The 17,254-nt window shown below is 38.0% G+C and overlaps 1 long non-coding RNA gene across 1 annotated transcript; it reads left to right on the top strand.

The window, feature by feature from the left end:
- The first annotated feature begins 7,290 nt into the window (after positions 1-7,290).
- On the top strand, positions 7,291-8,590 carry LOC122049038. Its single transcript, XR_006130785.1, has 3 exons — positions 7,291-7,994; positions 8,101-8,173; positions 8,458-8,590. It is a non-coding gene; the product is annotated as an uncharacterized LOC122049038 (long non-coding RNA).
- Positions 8,591-17,254: the final 8,664 nt, after the last annotated feature.

The following is a 17,254-nucleotide window of genomic DNA, read 5'->3' as shown; positions in this document are numbered from 1 at the left end:
CCCTTTTAGACTTATTGTGGGATTTTATAGGTGCTTGATTGAGCATTCTAAGGATAAAAACCTAACCTTATATTCAGTGTCACACAATTGACTTATACTAAGAAGATTATACTTGAATTTTTCAACCAGTAGTACATTTGTAATGATAAAATCAGTTTTTAGCTCAATATTACCTATACCAATTACCTTGAGTTTGTCATTGTTTCCAAAGACAACTGTTCCTAGACTCTTGTAAGTAAGTTGGGTGAACTTGGTGTGATCTCTAGTCATATGTTTGGAGCAACCACTGTCCAAAATCCACCTGATTTCCTACAATAGATAGGAATTAAAGTTAGTCTAATTTTATTCTTTTGAGATCATTTTCAAGGTTGACCATTTTATGTAAGAATTTGAGTTGATTTTCAAGCAAATGGAATTTAGGTTTAATGAATTTTTATGGAAAAAATGTTCTAAGTTACAATAAAAATAATTAAGTTTTAATAGAATAAATTTTTGAGTTTAAGAAAATTAAGTTTAATTAAAAAATGTTAAGTAAAAAAATTAAGTTTAATTTTAAAATAAATTTTAAGTTTAAAACAAATTAAGTTTAATTTTAAAACAAAATTTTAAGTTTAAAAAATTAAGTTTAATTTTAAAACAAAATTTTAAGTTTAAAAAATTAAGTTTAATCTTAAAATAATTTTTTTTTAAAAAAATAAATTTAATTTTAAAATAAATTTTAAGTTAAAAAAAATTAAGTTTAATTTTAAAAGAAAATTTTAAGTTTAAAAAAATAAGTTTAATTTTAAAATAAATTTTAAGTAAAAAAAATTTAATTTTAATTTTAAAATAAATTTTAAGTTTAAAAAAAAAATTAAGTTTAATTTTAAAATTAAGTTTAATTTTAAAATAAATTTTAAGTTTTAAAAAAATTAAGTTTAATTTTAAAAAAAATTAAGTTTAATTTTAAAATAAATTTTTAAAAAATTAAGTTTTAAAAAAATTAAGTTTTAAAAAAATTAAGTTTTATTTTAAAATAAATTTTAAGTTAAAAAAAATTAAGTTTAATTTTAAAAAAAATTATTTTTTTAAATTTAATTTTAATTTAATTTAATATTTTAATTTAATTTAATATTTTAATTTAATTTCAATTTAATTTAATATTTTAATTTAATTTTAATTTAATTTAATATTTTATTTTAATTTTATTTTAACTTTAATTTAATATTTTAATTTAGTTTTAATTTAATATTTTAATTTTATTTTAAGTTAATATTTTAATTTAATTATAATTTAATATTTTAATTTAATTTTAATTGAGTCCTTAGTTATCTCACCCGATCTACGTTTTCAATCAGGGAACCCTATAATTTTGTGAGATGAATTATTTTCAATTTTAGGGTTTGGTTTAACTTTGTGTTAGATTCAGGTTTGACTTTGGGTCCGACAAATAGACATTCTTTGGATAAACTTCTGGGCTATGGTGAGTCACTTGGACATCATTAGAGTAACCATGCATTCGAGGTTTTCCAAATAGTCCTATCCACTGGACTTAGAACAAAATCTTGGTCTAACTGGTTAGGATCCATAAGGGTAGTTTTGGTCAGTTTTACTTAAAATGGATACCCTGACTGTATAATAGACTCATTTGTGGTAGTATGTTGTTGCATGCAGTTAGAACTTGTTTTGTGGTTGTGATATGCTTGTTATGTGCTGAGTTTATGTAGGTGGTTTTTGGATGTATTGTATGTACTCCCGATTTATTGACTATACTTGGTGGAGCAGGTCAGTGAAGAATTTCATTGTTGGTTATGGTTTGCTTAGTAGATGATTTTATGTCGATAAATATTTTTACAGTAAATAATATTACCTGAGATCGTATCTTTTGATCCTCTTATATATTAGTATTATGCACTATCTTCGCCTACCCATTGAGTTGTTGTATTCACTATCCCTTAGTTTTTCTTTAACTTTCAGGTTAGCAGATAGAGGAGGTGTTGTGTCGCTCAGAGGTCCTGGCGATCAGTTTCATTCGAGTTTGGATTTTTATATGAGTTGTTAGTTTACTTTCCGCTACTTATATTTTTGATTTTCTTTTTGTATTGAATGTTTATATTGTTGGTTATGCTTTTGGTTAATTTAATAGGTTCACATGTACATGCATACATATACGCATCAGTTATTATGAGCTGTGATTTTATATTTCATCGATGTTTATTTTTCTTGAACTGTGTTTGATATCATATTTTTTAGATTGCCGCTAGGGGGTATCGTCTAGTTTGATAGACAAGTATACTCTTGGGGCGTGACAGTAAGTCTACTCGAGGAGAATGTCGGAGCTGAGTTCAGGTGAGTTCAAATCCAAATGACCAGAGCATCACCCACATGAAGACCAACCCTTGGAGTTCTGTGAAGGTGCCTCCAAAGGTTTTTGAGGCACCTTGGAGGAGCTCGGAGGCTCCCTCGTACCTCCTGCTAAAGGCGCCTTGGACGAAGTTGGAGGTGCCCTGGATGAAGCTGGAGGCGCCCTCAAGGAAGCTAAAGGAGCCCTCAAATGTAGAAAGTAGTTGGTTAGTTATGAGCTAACCATTAAGAGTGGATAAAGTTTTATCCACTTGGAGGCACCTTGGAGTGCTTTGGTGTAACACCCCACCCTCCTCACTACTAGTCTGTGAGGGTGGAGCGCTACTGGACTACTAACTTATCTTAACTAAAATTGTTCGCATGAAATTATCTATGCTTAAAACCCTCAAAAACTCAAAACATGCAATTAACTAGCAGCGGAAAACTAAATGACTCATCTATACATACTACTCGAGCATATGTTCACAACTAATATCAATACATAAACTCTCTAAACATGCAACTGATAGCAGCGAAAAACATAAACAACTTATCTCTACATTCTACTCTAACATGTGAACACAACTTAAAACTATACATCAATCTAATCATGCTGAAATATAGTTATTAATATGAACATGCATGCAACCCTTATACAACTCAGATAATAGGTCTAATGTGCAAACAATTTAAAATAAAGAATTCTAAATACATGGCAATAAGGAAATCCAGAAATCTGTTCGTGCACATCTAAAAGCAATGGAAAAACCAGAAATCTGCTCGTGTACATCTAATGGCAATAAGGAAATCCAAAAATCTGTTCATGCACATCTAAAAGCAAGGGAAAAACAAAAATCTGCTCGTGCACATCTATAGCATAGGAAGGTCTAAACAGCAAAGAAAAACTACTCGTGCTCTACTAATAGAAAAAATGAAAACTGCACAACATGATCCCAAACAAGAAGGAACTAAATCCCTAGCAAGCATAAATTCGGCACAAACACAATCCGAAATAAAAGAGCATGCTGTGGATGGTAAGGAGTGAAACAGAGCTCCAAAACTACTCTTACTGCAGCTGAGAAGAAACTTACATTGGCGTTCTTGGACTTACAACTGAAGCAAAGATCCTAGGGTTTCGGAGAAGCTCGAGTTCCTGACCTCTTCTTGTGCCTACGCGTCCACCTTGCCGAGAGGATCGTGAGGAGGCGAAAAGCTCTCGGATTGGACTCTTGATTGGCCGCCGGGAACAAGCCCTAATTCCGGCTTTGCTTCCGCCCGAGCAGCCGTCGCACGCGAGGAAGGGGAGAAATTAATTAGGTTTCGGTCACCAGAAACAGAACATCACTTATCCCTCTTATAACATCGAATTTCTGTTAACTATCTACCACATAAATATATCTCGCTATCTTTTCTACACAGCACAGCCCGCTTGGGCACTTGGCTATTGTGCTTCGCTTAAGATTTGGGTCGGGCCGGAGGTCGCGGGTTCGAACCTCGGCCGAACCTATTTATACCTAATTATTTTATGTTTTCTATTACTGCTTAAACTAATTTCTCTATCTATTTTATCAGCACCGCCTGCTTGGATTCTTGGTCAGCCGAGACAACTAAAAGCTTTGCTTGACCGGAGGTCTCCGGTTCGAACCTCGGCTTAACCTCTTTATTTTTGCAACTTGTTTCTTTTGGTAAAAATACCAAATGAACTCCAAAAATTGCATAAAAATACTCTAAAAATCTCTAGAATATTTATAAAGTATTTCTAAATATTTTTAATTACTTTTAGGACCCGAAATGAGGAAATTGGGTTGTTACATTTGGAGACACCTCCAAGCAACAGTAACTAATCCCAGGAGGTTATAAGAAGTCTCTTAGAGCTAGGAATTAAAAAAAAAACAACTTATATATTCAATTCCTAGTTAATTTATGAGCTATCAAAGAGTGTAAGAGACTTTTCCGTCTTCAACGAAGGAGATTTTTAGAGCTTTTCATTTATCTTGTATTAACAACCACCTAGGTTGTAACCAATTAAATTCTTTAGCCTCTTTTCTTTTATGTTATTGTTTATTCTAATTATTTATGATTAATTAATTATGCATTATTACTAAAGCAAAGCAAGAGATATTTTTTGAACTATGATTTTAGGGCAATTCACCCCTCTCATGCCGGCCTAACGTAAACCAACAATTGGTATCAAAGTCCAACCTCCTCAAAAGGACTAATCACCAATTGAAGCAGCGAGACAATGGTCAGATATAGAATTCACCCACTAAAGTTTGAGAGAGAATTCATGATGTGGAAAAAGCAAATGGAGGTATTCTTCAAAACATACTTTTAAATTCTTTTAATAATAAAATATAATTTTGTAGCACCTAAAGATCAGAATGGAGCTGGAAAAAAAAGAATACATGTGGTCCAAAAAGGAACAAGTTGACTTTGTGACGAACGACAAAGCAGAGTTCTATTTGCTGAGCATTCTTCTGCCCCCAAGAAGTTAATCGGATTGGCAGCTATGACTCAGCTAAAGATCTTTGGTAGAAGTTCCTAGAGCTACACCAAGGTACCTCAGAAACCAAGCTAATAAGATGAGACCTGATTTGGAACAAACTCAGCAATCTCTGAAATGAAAAGGAAAAATTGGTAGCTCATCTACACGCAAGAATCCAAGAGCTAATCATCAGTCTAACAAATCTCAGAGAAATAGTGATAAATTGAGACTTTCTCTAATACGCGCTCAACGCCTTTCTGAGAACACCAGAGTCGACATCGATAGTTGACTCCTACTATATCTCAAAGGACTTAGAGGAAATTACTTTAGAAAATATGTTTCTACATTCAAACTACATGAATATCGATGTGTAGGTATCAGAAAAGAAAGGGAACCAAGTCAGAATTAAGCACTACAAGCCAAGAAAGGCGAACCAGAATCAGAGCCTTCTCTCGACAAAGACGAACAATTATGTGGTAAGGAAACTAAATAAGTTTCTTAAAACTGATAAGTTCAATAAGAAGTAGGCAAGGAAACTCTTTCTAAGTAAAAGAAAGGTTTGATGCTACAACTACCAAGAAGAAAGACACATTAAGGATAACAATCTGAAGTTGCAAAACAAAGGAAAGGAGAAAGAAAAAGACTGTCAAAATACAAAGAACCTCAAAGCAACTTGGAGTGAGTTGTCATCATCCGAGTTCAAGCTAGAAGAATTCGTCGGACTGGCACTATTGGCAGATCACCAAAAAGACGATGAAAGTACTTCAGAGATGAGCATTGACAATGAGGGAGACACTTCAGAAGAAAGCAATGATGAAGGGGGAGAATCGAAGTACGAGACTGATAGGGTAAGCGAGATATGTTCTCTACTTCTCAATAAATTGTATGAATTTATAAAAATATTTTCTAGAAGTTCATGTAAACTAAAATCAAAATATGCACAATTAAAAGAGAAAAATACTGAATTAAAATTTACCTTAGCAAATACATTCCGACTAGAAGATTTCGATAAATTGAAAGTTGAAAATGAAAATTAAAGAATCGAATAGAAAAAATGAAAAAGGTTCATGCATGTTCAAATGTTTCATATGTTTCAAACCTTAGACACAATTTAGGACTTAACTGATATTTTAGATATCATAAAGGTCAAATTATAAAAGTGTCATAAAAATATATTCCTAAAAAATATATGGTTAATCCTATAGATAGAAATTTATATTGAGTTTCAAAATCATGTTTAGATTAAATTTTATGTAATTTAATTGATTTACTATGTTAGAATATTTTTACTTTGAAAAATATTCTTCGTGCAAACTCTCTATTAAAGTTTTCTTTTCAAAATTTTTATAATGATAAAAAAGTAAATTTTGTGTTGGAATAAAATCTTTTGAAATTTTCTAACTGTTAATGAATTTTTAACCGAAATATTAATTTTTAATATTAAAAATTATTAAAAATTTAATTTTTGAGAAATTAAGGGTACGCTTGGTTTGCACATGTTCCATTTTTTTTTTTTTGGAAAACACACATTTTCTAAAAAATAGAAAATAACTTTTAGTCATTCTCTATTTTTCCAGAAAATGCTATCTATTTTTTTTATAAAATAGACATGAAAAATGTAAACCAAATACCATTTTTTAGAAACGAGCATTTTTCAGAAAATAAAAATGAAAAACATGTAAACCAAATGCACCATAATTTTTCTACATATATACATTCTACTTTACATACTTAGAAAAATTAGTAAGATTTTTTGAAATCAAAATCTATTTTAAAATATCTATTCTAGAAAAATACATTTTTTATAAAATAAATTATTTCTATTAAGCTAAATATATTTTTTTTTTTGTGAAATTTTTATCTTAATCCAAATTAGTTTCGTTAACATTGACAAAATTTTTCAAATTTTTTATAAAATTAAAAATATTTTTAAAATTATTTTTTACAAATTTTGTTTTAAATTTTTAGAAATTCAGATATTTGAAAAATAATTCTTGCAATTATTTTTAAAATTTGGTTACTTTTTTAGTCACTCTTAAAAAAAATTTCAGATTTTTTCTCTATTTACCTTTAATTTCTTGATATGATCAAAGGGGGAGAGAAATTTAAGGGCTAAGGGGTAATTGTAATATTTTACTTGTACTTAATTACAATATTTTATTTGTACTTAATTGTAATAAAATTCTATGTTTTGATAAATCCTAACTTAACTTGAGTTGATACACATCAAAAAGGGGGAGATTGTAAGTACTCTGGGTTAGTTTTGACGTGATCAATCGAGTTAAGTTAGGTCTTGTGGTTTTGATGTTTTGTGTTTGAGTGTGCAAGAGTTTAGATGTAAAATACTGAAAATGGCGAATAATGATAAGGGAATTTTTAGAAATTTTTCAGGAATTTTTCGGAGCTCGTATGGACGAGTTAACGGGGATAAAAATGGGTCCCGGAAAAACTTGTTTAGGCTACCCAATTTAAAGCGAGGAAAAGTTGAATTTATTTATTCATTTCTTTTTCTTTCTTTGTTTTCACCGAAACCTTTTCCCCCGCGCGTCCCTCTCTTCTTCCCCACTGAACCCACTCACTCGAAGCCATGCCCTAACTTCCCTTCCTTCTCCTCTCCGACGGTTCCTTCCTCCCCAAGCCGATTTTCCTCCTCATCCCTAGTGCCGACCTCTCCTTCTTCTCTCTCCCGAGCCGCACACTCGACGCCACTGCCCTTCCCTTTCCCGATCTCGCCGCGCCTTCTCCACCCGACGGCGTTGCCACCCGCTGTGCCGCCGGCCGGTCCACCTCCACCGGCCACCAGGACCGACCTAGTGCCGGCCACCCCGAGCCCTAGCCGCGGCAGTGAAGGGGGAGCCGACGGATTTCCACCTCTTCTCTTTCCCCTCTGCCCTAGCGGCGGCAGCCGAGCCCTCTCCACTGCTGAGATCAGGAACGCCGACGCGCAAAGATCACGCATGCCCTTGCCAACTCAGCACCGACCACTCCTGCCTGTGCCCTAGCACCGTCGGGTGCCACTCCTCTTCCTCAGCGTCGGTTGTTGGTCATCAGAGAGGACCAAGCCATGCCCTAGTTTTTCCCCATTTCTGCTCTGATCAATGCCATGGATTGTGGTCACTGGCCGACCACTGCAGGTGACGCTGTTGCCAGCAACAGTGGGTTACAACCGGAGGAGGAGGTCAATTGGGTAATGAATTCTTGATACAAGCTTTGATGACCTATCTTAGTTTAGTTTGGGAACCTGATTTGGAAGGCAATTTATTGATTTGGGTTGCTTGTTTTATTTCTAGCAGCCAACAACCCTAACTGTGCGGCAAAACCCCCCATCCAGCAGTTTTTTTTTGCTCAAGAACGACTGAGGATAAGGTAAAGTGTATGCTCATGATACATTTGGGTGAGTTTGTTTGGATAAGTTTGATTCATTATATAGTTGGTGGTTCAAGTGAAGTTAGGTTTAGATATAAATTAAATTGTATAATTGAATGATCCGGGTTGAGGAAACTAATCTTATTTGATCAAAGGATTAAATTTAGCTAGGGTTAATGTTTATATCGATTAGGGTTTTTCCCCTAAATTGTTCTTTAGGATTTTTATTTAGCTATTCGTTTGAGTTGTAGCTAATTAAAAATATATATATATTGGTGACACAGGACTTTGACACGAGACGAGCATCTTGACATCGGATTGAACCGGATATGATCCTCTTATCGGAGGCGGGTACCTTGACTTTTCCTTTTGATATGTCATGTTGATATGTCTAGTAGGTTATAGCCTTTAGTAATAATTATGTTCGTCCTTGTTTCGGTACGTCACTACCAGATACCTGTTACATGCTTGTTTGCTCACCTGATATGCATTTTATGCTAGTACCCACATGATTATATATATATATATATATATATATATATATATACTCAGAGAGGTAGTGACATACCATGTTTGTTATGTTCAGGACCTAGGTTTTTGATATCCTATCTGACCTGTGTACTTTAGATCTTCGTATTTGACAATCGATATTACGGTACTCATTTTATATATATGGATATGGTTATGCTGATCAGTTTATTTATATGCTTAGTGTCATGCATCATGATTGCATGCTGCGCGATTGTCGGCTCCACTATGGTTGAGCACATCGCCAGTTACATGTACTGCACACACCACCACTCATGGATTAGTGGTATATCAGGCAGGTGTGGCGGTTATGCTGTTAGGCTCCGTTGGTCGGGTGACTCGGCGTGGTAGCCGGTAAACGATTCCGCTTTATTTGGCTCGGCATTTAGTGTAGCGTGGTAGCTAACAGACGGTGGACTCTGTTTGGCTCCGTTGGTCGGTGACTCGGCGTGGTGGCCGTGAGATACCTTCCGTCATCGTGTCGGGAGATGAGCATTGAGCTCCCCATTTATGATTTGGGGTCGAGGATGAGTACTCGGACAAAGATCCGTCCACTCGATCACCATCGTGGTGTAGTGATGGTAGAGTGCACGATCACAACCCTACCCACTTGGTCTCACCATTATGTGAGATGGTGGTGGCGTCGGGGTGACCGGGGCATCGTTAGCGTCATCGCATTTATCATTCTTGCTTGTGTTTCTTTGCACTTATATCTTTGCGATTTGGATGGATCGTATGTCGATACGCATGGATTTATGACACTTCCGGCCTGACGACGATTATTCCGATAGGTGGCCCCGGTGAGTACAGTACTCTTCACCTTTTCTATTATGCATTACCTTTGTCTGTACTCCATAGTTATTACTATTTGTTATAGTTTACTATACGTATCGACTAGGTATCTGTGAGTTGTTGAACTCACCCCGTTGACACTATCTTTTCAGATACCAGTGTTTGTGGAGTCGCTTGGAGTATCCTTCTTGCGATCCCCAAGACCTGTCTCTGCCTTTGTTTATTGTTATTTTTGGTATATGTATTTGTGTACTTAGCTTTGTGTTCCGATTTTGTGTCCGAAGTGGTGTTTTGTGGTGTGGTGTAAGCCTAGCCAGCTAGCATGTCGTGTAATTTGGTTTTCTATCGTTTTTCTGCTGTGTTTTGGATTTTTGTTCCAGCCGAGTGGGCTGATGATATAAACTGCGTGGATGACTTTGTGTTATATTTTTATTACTGTTATTGTTCCGGCCGTGTTGGCCGAGGTATATGTGGCCCTGAGGGCTTTGTATAAATACTTCAGATTGTCACCCGTACAGGGGAGGTGTTGCCGAAATTTTTTCAAACAGGGACTCCCCCGGGGCGTGACAATTTAGTGGTATCAGAGCAGGTATATAATACTTGCTATGTGTTCTAGAGTTTCGAGATTTATCTGATACAAATTTATTTGGTATCAGAGATCGTCTTACGAGTCTTATTTTCCCTGTGTTTCGGATTTCGTGTTTTGGTCTTCTCGATGTGACTTTTCGAGTTTTGGGACCCGGCAGCAGGACATCTCCAAGCTATAGGAAGTATGTTGGTATACTGGTTTCCTACATTTTTGTTAGTATGCATTGTTGACTATTATAGTTGATGACATGTATTAACATTCTTTATTAATACCTGTCTGGTTGGTACAGCATATATTTTATATATTAAGTAAACCACTGATCATGGTCGACTTTAATAGAGATCAAGGTTAGGATCTCAGGGAACTTTTCATATCATACCACCAGTTGTTTTAGTTTCTGTTGCTACTAGTTGATTAGGAGGTGGAGGCACATACCAGCCTCTACTATTATTACCAGCCTCTGCTATTATTAATAGGGTAGTGGATGATACATATATATTCATGTTGATTTAGACAGTAGGATACCATTTTGTTTTGGTTAATTTCAGTAGTAGATAATTAATTTACACTTGTTAGATTTAGATAGTTGATTACCGATTCATTTTCTTGGGTTGGTCCGATCAGCAGGGGATCGACTTACTATATTTTGTAGAGAAGTTGATCTTTGGGTTATCGTGCTTAGTTAGGTATTTAGAGTACATTTGAGTACATGACTTATACTGACGTGGAAAAGACTGAATTAGTTTTATACCATTGTCGGCTTGGTCAGTCTTTAGAGGATCGATGTATCTTATTCCGTGGGTACGTTAATTTTAGACTGTATGTACCTAGTTGGATAACATAGAAGGTAGAATAGAGAATGTCAGGTTGATTGGATTAAATATGCTGATTATATATATTTATGTGGTGTGTACATATGATTATTATGTGTTGTAGGAGTTCTATGATAGACGGTCTAATTGCATGTAGTCAGGTGTACGTGTCTGATTGGTTTATTGGAGGTATCTTGTCGATTAAATCGGTGTTGTGATATGTACACATGTGTTGGTGTGGTATTCGAGGTATCTTGTTGATTATATTTGATTTGTGAGTGCACTCGGTTTTAGTATGTTTTATTGGAAGTATATGTTGACTATACTCATAAGATATGTGTACACATGCTAGGTGAATGTGGTTTGAGGTGTATTGTCGATTATATTTATGTTGATATATGCACACGGATTCGGTATGTGTTGTTGGAGGTATCATACTGAATATACCTAAGTTGTGTATATGATTGATGTATAATAATAGGAGGATTATGTCGACCATACCTATGTTGTGTGTGCACGTGTGTTAGGTGTATTGTTGGTAGCATCATGATGATTCTACTTATGTGGAGTGCCTATATTATATCATTTGTTGTGTTACCTGTCAACTAATTCTCCTATTGGTAGATGACCCACTAGGATGTTGATAGAGTTGACGATGAATTTGATTTGCTTACTAGGTTGTTATACCTTTGACTGCCCACAGCGACCTGTGGTAGAGTGATCTCGTGCAGTCACTAACTAAATAGTTATTTGCCTTGGTCACTTAGGTATTGTTTGTGGTAGAGCGTAGCTCCCACATATTTTGGATTGTTGTGGTGGAGCGTTGCTCCCACATATTGCGGATTACTTGTAGCGGAGCTTTGCTCCCATATTTATTGCAGATACATATTACGGATTATTTATGGTGGAGTGTTGCTCCCATATATGGAGGATTTCTTGTGGTAGAGCGTTGCTCCCACATATGTGGTATTTCGTGTGATGGAGCGTTGCTCTCACACTGGAGGATTTATTCTTTGGATGATTTATATACTGTTGGTGATTAGATCTCAGACTTATTATCGGGGATCTTATGATTAGGAATGTCTGTAGTACGGACATTATGGGTTCTTGGTTTTACCATATAGGCTTACAGTGCCTTAGATGTTTTCTGGGACTCGATGATTCTGGTATTTCTAGGATGTTTGGATCGGTTTCCATTGCCTTTGTTGACGATGTTGTGATCTATTTTGGATCTGAGGTGAGTCACGTACACAATTTTCGCATAGTTCTAGAGATGTTTCGACGAGAACATCTATATGTGAAGATCAGTAGTGCGTATTTTGATTGTCTTTTGTGAGATGTTTTGGGACACATGGTCACCAGTAGGAGTATACCGTGGTTCCACAGGAGATAGAGGTTGTTACCGTTGAGAGTAGACAGAGTCTATACTGGAAGCTCGCAACTTCCTCTGTTTGGCTCGATATTTCCGGAGATACGTTGAGGGTTTCTCTCGGATAGCTATGTCACTGACACGCCTGACCAGGAAAGGCGTGAAGTTCACGTGGTCCGAGGACTACGAGACCAACTTCGAGGAGCTGAAGCGGAGACTAGTGTCGGCTCCGATTTTGGTTTTACCTTCTGAAGAGGACGGATTCGTGCTCTATACCGACGCATGTCTACAGGGTTTGGGCGCTATTTTGATGCAGCACGGCAGGGTAGTTTCCTACTTCTCGGCAGTTGAAGGAGCATAAGGAGAACTACCCAGTACATGACTTGTGGCTGGCCGCCATTATTTTGCCTTGAAGATTTGGCAGCAGCATCTGTATAATATTACATTGAGATTCTCACTGACCATAAGAGTCTCAAATATCTGTTCACTAAAAAGGAAGTTTAATCTCCGACAGAGGAGATGGATGGAGTTCCAGAAGGATTTTGATTGTACCATTAGCTACCACCCGGGGAAAACTAATGTGGTTGCCGATGCACTTCGCTAGAAGTCCAGAGGGACTTTAGCATGCCACCGAGTTGTGGTTACAGATTTGATTAAGGGATTCTCTGAATTGGGCCTTGAGGAGCAGAGATGGACAGAGCAGGGTATTCTTGTTACCATGGTTGCTCAGTCGTCGATCAGGACGAGGATCCGAGAGCCCTAGGCTGCTGATCAGTATTTGCAGTTTATTTGTAGCCAGATAGCTTCCGTGCAGCAGACCGAGTTCACATGAGACGAGGAAGGTGTTATACACTTTCGAGGCAGATTATGCGTACTTCAGTCTCATCTGATCTTATAGGAGTTACTTCCGGAGGTTCATCGCTCATGATTTGCTGTCCACCCAGGCGGTACTCGTATGTACCAAGATTTGAGGTGTTTCTATTGGTGGAACGACATGAAGGAAGACATCGCGGATTTTGTAGCTAGATGTCTTGTTTGTCAACAGGCGAAGGCTGAGCACCAGATACCTGCCAGATTATTTTAGCGGATTCCTATTCCTGAGTGGAGATGGGAACACATTACCATGGACTTTAAAGTGGATTTTCCTAGGACACGACGAGGTCATGACGCGATTTGGGTAATCATTGATCGATTAACCAAATCCACGTATCTCTTAATGATCCAGAAGATTTGTTTCCTGGATCGATTGGCAGAGCAGTATTGCCGAGAAATCATCAGAGTTGCGCAGCGGAAGCGTGGTGGCCCATTGAGTATTATTTCGGATAGAGACCCTTGGTTTACGTCTCGTTTCTGGCAGAGTCTGCGGCAGGCCTTGGACACTCAGCTCTGATTTAGTACAGTTTCCATCCGCAGACAGATGGATAGTCAGAGCGGATCATTCAGACTTTAGAGGACATGCTGAGGTGATATGTATTGGATTTTGGAGGCAGTTGGGATGACTATTTGCCATTGGTAGAGTTCGCCTACAACAACAACTTTCTTTCGGCTATCAGGATGGCATCGTTTGAAGCGTTGTATGGTAGGTCTTGTCGGACTCCCACCCTCTGGGATGAGGTTGGGGAGGCCCAGTGGTTGGGACCTTATAGAGCTCAACATGAGGCAGAGTTGGTCCGTACTATCAGACCGGAGTCGGAGACCTTTAGAGTTCTCCATTTGCGACCATGTATTTCTGTGAGTTTCACCCACGAAAGGGGTGAAGAGATTGGCCTCAGAGGTAAGCTAGCCTGTGATACAATGGACCTTTCCAGATCTTGGAAGGGGTTGGAGCGGTAGCTTATCGTTTAGCGCTACCACCAGCTTTGGTGGGCGTTCACGACGTATTTCATGTGTCTATGCTGATGAGGTATATACCCGACCCGACACATGTGTTGATAGATATCTCAGTTCCTATTCCGCCTGACGTCACTTATGAGGAGATTCCGGTACGGATTTTAAACTGGAAAGAGCGTCAGTTGCGGAACAAGACTATCCGGCTGGTTAAAGTCGGATGACAACATCATTTGGACGAGGAGGTCTGTAGGGTTTTTCGGGCCGCGAAAACCGTTTTTCGCGTCGCGGAAACCCCGAATCACCCAAAGCCAACGGATCCGTGCAAGGAAAAACCGAACGAATATACGAGTACGAGTTTCAAAGACTCTAGATCTACACTAGATGAGAGTTATACCTTCGAAGCGAGCCCTTTCGCGTTCCCGCTCATCCAAGGAGTTGCCAGATCTCAAGACCGTCAAGCGTCGGTCCTCTAGAAGTATCCACACGGACACGTAGGTGGAGAAAACCTCACACAAAGGTGTGCTAGCACCTTGGTAAGGTTCGGCCAAGCAAAGAGGAGAGGGAGAGGAAGAGCTTCAAGAGGAGGAAGAAGAAGATACACCACTTGAATGAAAATTGAAATCACAATCAAAACACAAAGTGGCCGGCCAAGCTCAATGGTGAAAAACTCCCAAATTAATTGCATTAATTGCAATTAATATGAAACCATTAAAGAGAATGACTTTGTAACTTCCATGAGGTGGCACCCATGATGATGTGGAGTATCATCATTGGTCCACCTAATGCCAACTCACCAATGAGATGGCAAAAGGTCAAGTCAAAATTAACCTTTGGTCTTCCTTCTTAAGTCAAGTCAAACTTGACCCAATCTCTTCCATGGTTGATCTAATCTAACCATTTGATTCAAGCCAACTTAATATAATGAATCTAATTCATTTAATTAAATTGATTCAATGAGTCAAAATCTAAATTGGACTCATTGAACACATGAATCAACTTGAGTCGAACTCAAGTTAGCCCAATTAGGATTACTCTTAATCCAATTTGATTCATCAAATGAATCTAATCCTCTTGGTTCATCATATGAACCTAATCTCCATCTAATTGTCCTTAGTGTGTGACCCTATAGGTTCTTGTAACGTTGGCAATGCCCTAAACACATTTAGGAGCATAAGTAATGAGCGGTATCTAGCAACACATCATTACTACCCAAGTTACAAGAATGTTGAGATCCGACATCACCTTGTGACTACCAATTGTGACTCCTCACAAAATAATGACAAGTGTCCTTCTATCCTAGACATCTAGATTGATCAATATGAGGCATAGACCGTGTCATCCTCTAATCAATCTAAATCTTGAACCCCAAGTAGACTCACTCAATCAAATGAGCTCAACATCTCATGTTGACTCATTTGGGCATGCACTTAGTGGTCTCACTCTATCAAGAATATTGATGTCGCTCCCGTCATATGGGAGGGATAGATCCCATCTACATCACTCACATCCCTCTGCATAATTTGTTACATACCCGGTAATCGCCTTTATAGTCCACCCAGTTACGGGTGACGTTTGACGAAACCAAAGTACATAACTCCTTATGTAGGGATCCATGGTGACTTCAGGTCTAAGGACTAATAGTCATACTAATAGCCACATGAGAAAGTATATGACACTCATATAACGATCCATGATACTTTCTCATGGCGGGTCATTCAGTATACATTATCCAATATATACCCATGTGTCAGCTTGATATCTCTATATCCATGACTTGTGAGATCAAGTCATCGAGCTGACCTACATGCTAGTCTTATTGCATTAACATTGTCCCTGAATGTTAATACTCGACTAGGAATGATTTAGAGTAGTGTTCCCTATATCATCTCACTATTGATTCAACTAATCGATTGATATAGGTATGAACCTTCTACTCAAGGACGCTATTATACTTAGTCTATTTGGCACTAATACAAATAAGTATAATAACCAAACAAATGCCTTTATTAATATACAAGAATATGATACAATGAGTCCATACAATCATCAAATGATTGGCTCTAGGGCTCTAACTAACAGAGGAGCCTACTTGGGAGCTCGAGGATACGATCCGAGCTCGTTACCCCCATCTTTTCACTTGAGGTATGTGATTTTATGGTTCCGTTCAGCATTTATACTGTTTAGCATTTGCTAGTACTTGCTAATGGTAGATATCAAAATTTGGGGACCAAATTTTTATTAGTGGGGGAGAATGTAAAATACCAAAAAATGGCGAATAATGATAAGGGAATTTTTCGGAATTTTTAGAAATTTTTCAGGAATTTTTCGGAGCTCATATGGACGAGTTACTTGGGAGCTCGAGGATACGATCCGAGCTCGTTACCGCCATCTTTTCACTTGAGGTATGTGATTTTATGGTTCCGTTCAGCATTTATACTGTTTAGCATTTGCTAGTACTTGCTAATGGTAGATATCAAAATTTGGGGACCAAATTTTTATTAGTGGGGGAGAATGTAAAATACCAAAAAATGGCGAATAATGATAAGGGAATTTTTCGGAATTTTTAGAAATTTTTCAGGAATTTTTCGGAGCTCATATGGACGAGTTAACGGGGATAAAAATGCGGCCCAGGAAAGCCTGTTTAGGCTACCCAATTTAAGCGAGGAAAAGTTGAATTTATTTATTCATTTCTTTTTCTTTCTTTGTTTTCACCGAAACCTTTTCCCCCGCGCGTCCCTCTCTTCTTCCCCGTCGAACCCACTCGCTCGAAGCCATGCCCTAACTTCCCTTACTTCTCCTCTCTGACGGTTCCTTCCTCCCCAAGCCGATTTTCCTCCTCATCCCTAGTGCCGACCTCTCCTTCTTCTCTCTCCCGAGCCGCACACTCGACGCCACTGCCCTTCCCTTTCCCGATCTCGCCGCGCCTTCTCCACCCGACGGCGTTGCCACCCGCTGTGCCGCCGGCCGGTCCACCTCCACCGGCCACCAGGACTGACCTAGTGCCGACCACCCCGAGCCCTAGCCGCGGCAGTGAAGGGGGAGCCGACGGATTTCCACCTCTTCTCTTTCCCCTCTGCCCTAGCGGCGGCAGCCGAGCCCTCTCCACTGCTGAGATCAGGAACGTCGACGCGCAAAGATCACGCATGCCCTAGCCAACTCGG

This window comes from Zingiber officinale, chromosome 2B, assembly GCF_018446385.1.
Source record: "Zingiber officinale cultivar Zhangliang chromosome 2B, Zo_v1.1, whole genome shotgun sequence".
Taxonomy (NCBI): Eukaryota; Viridiplantae; Streptophyta; class Magnoliopsida; order Zingiberales; family Zingiberaceae; genus Zingiber; species Zingiber officinale.
The sequence above is the reverse complement of the archived record's forward strand: the minus strand, read 5'-3'. Positions and strand labels throughout refer to the sequence as shown.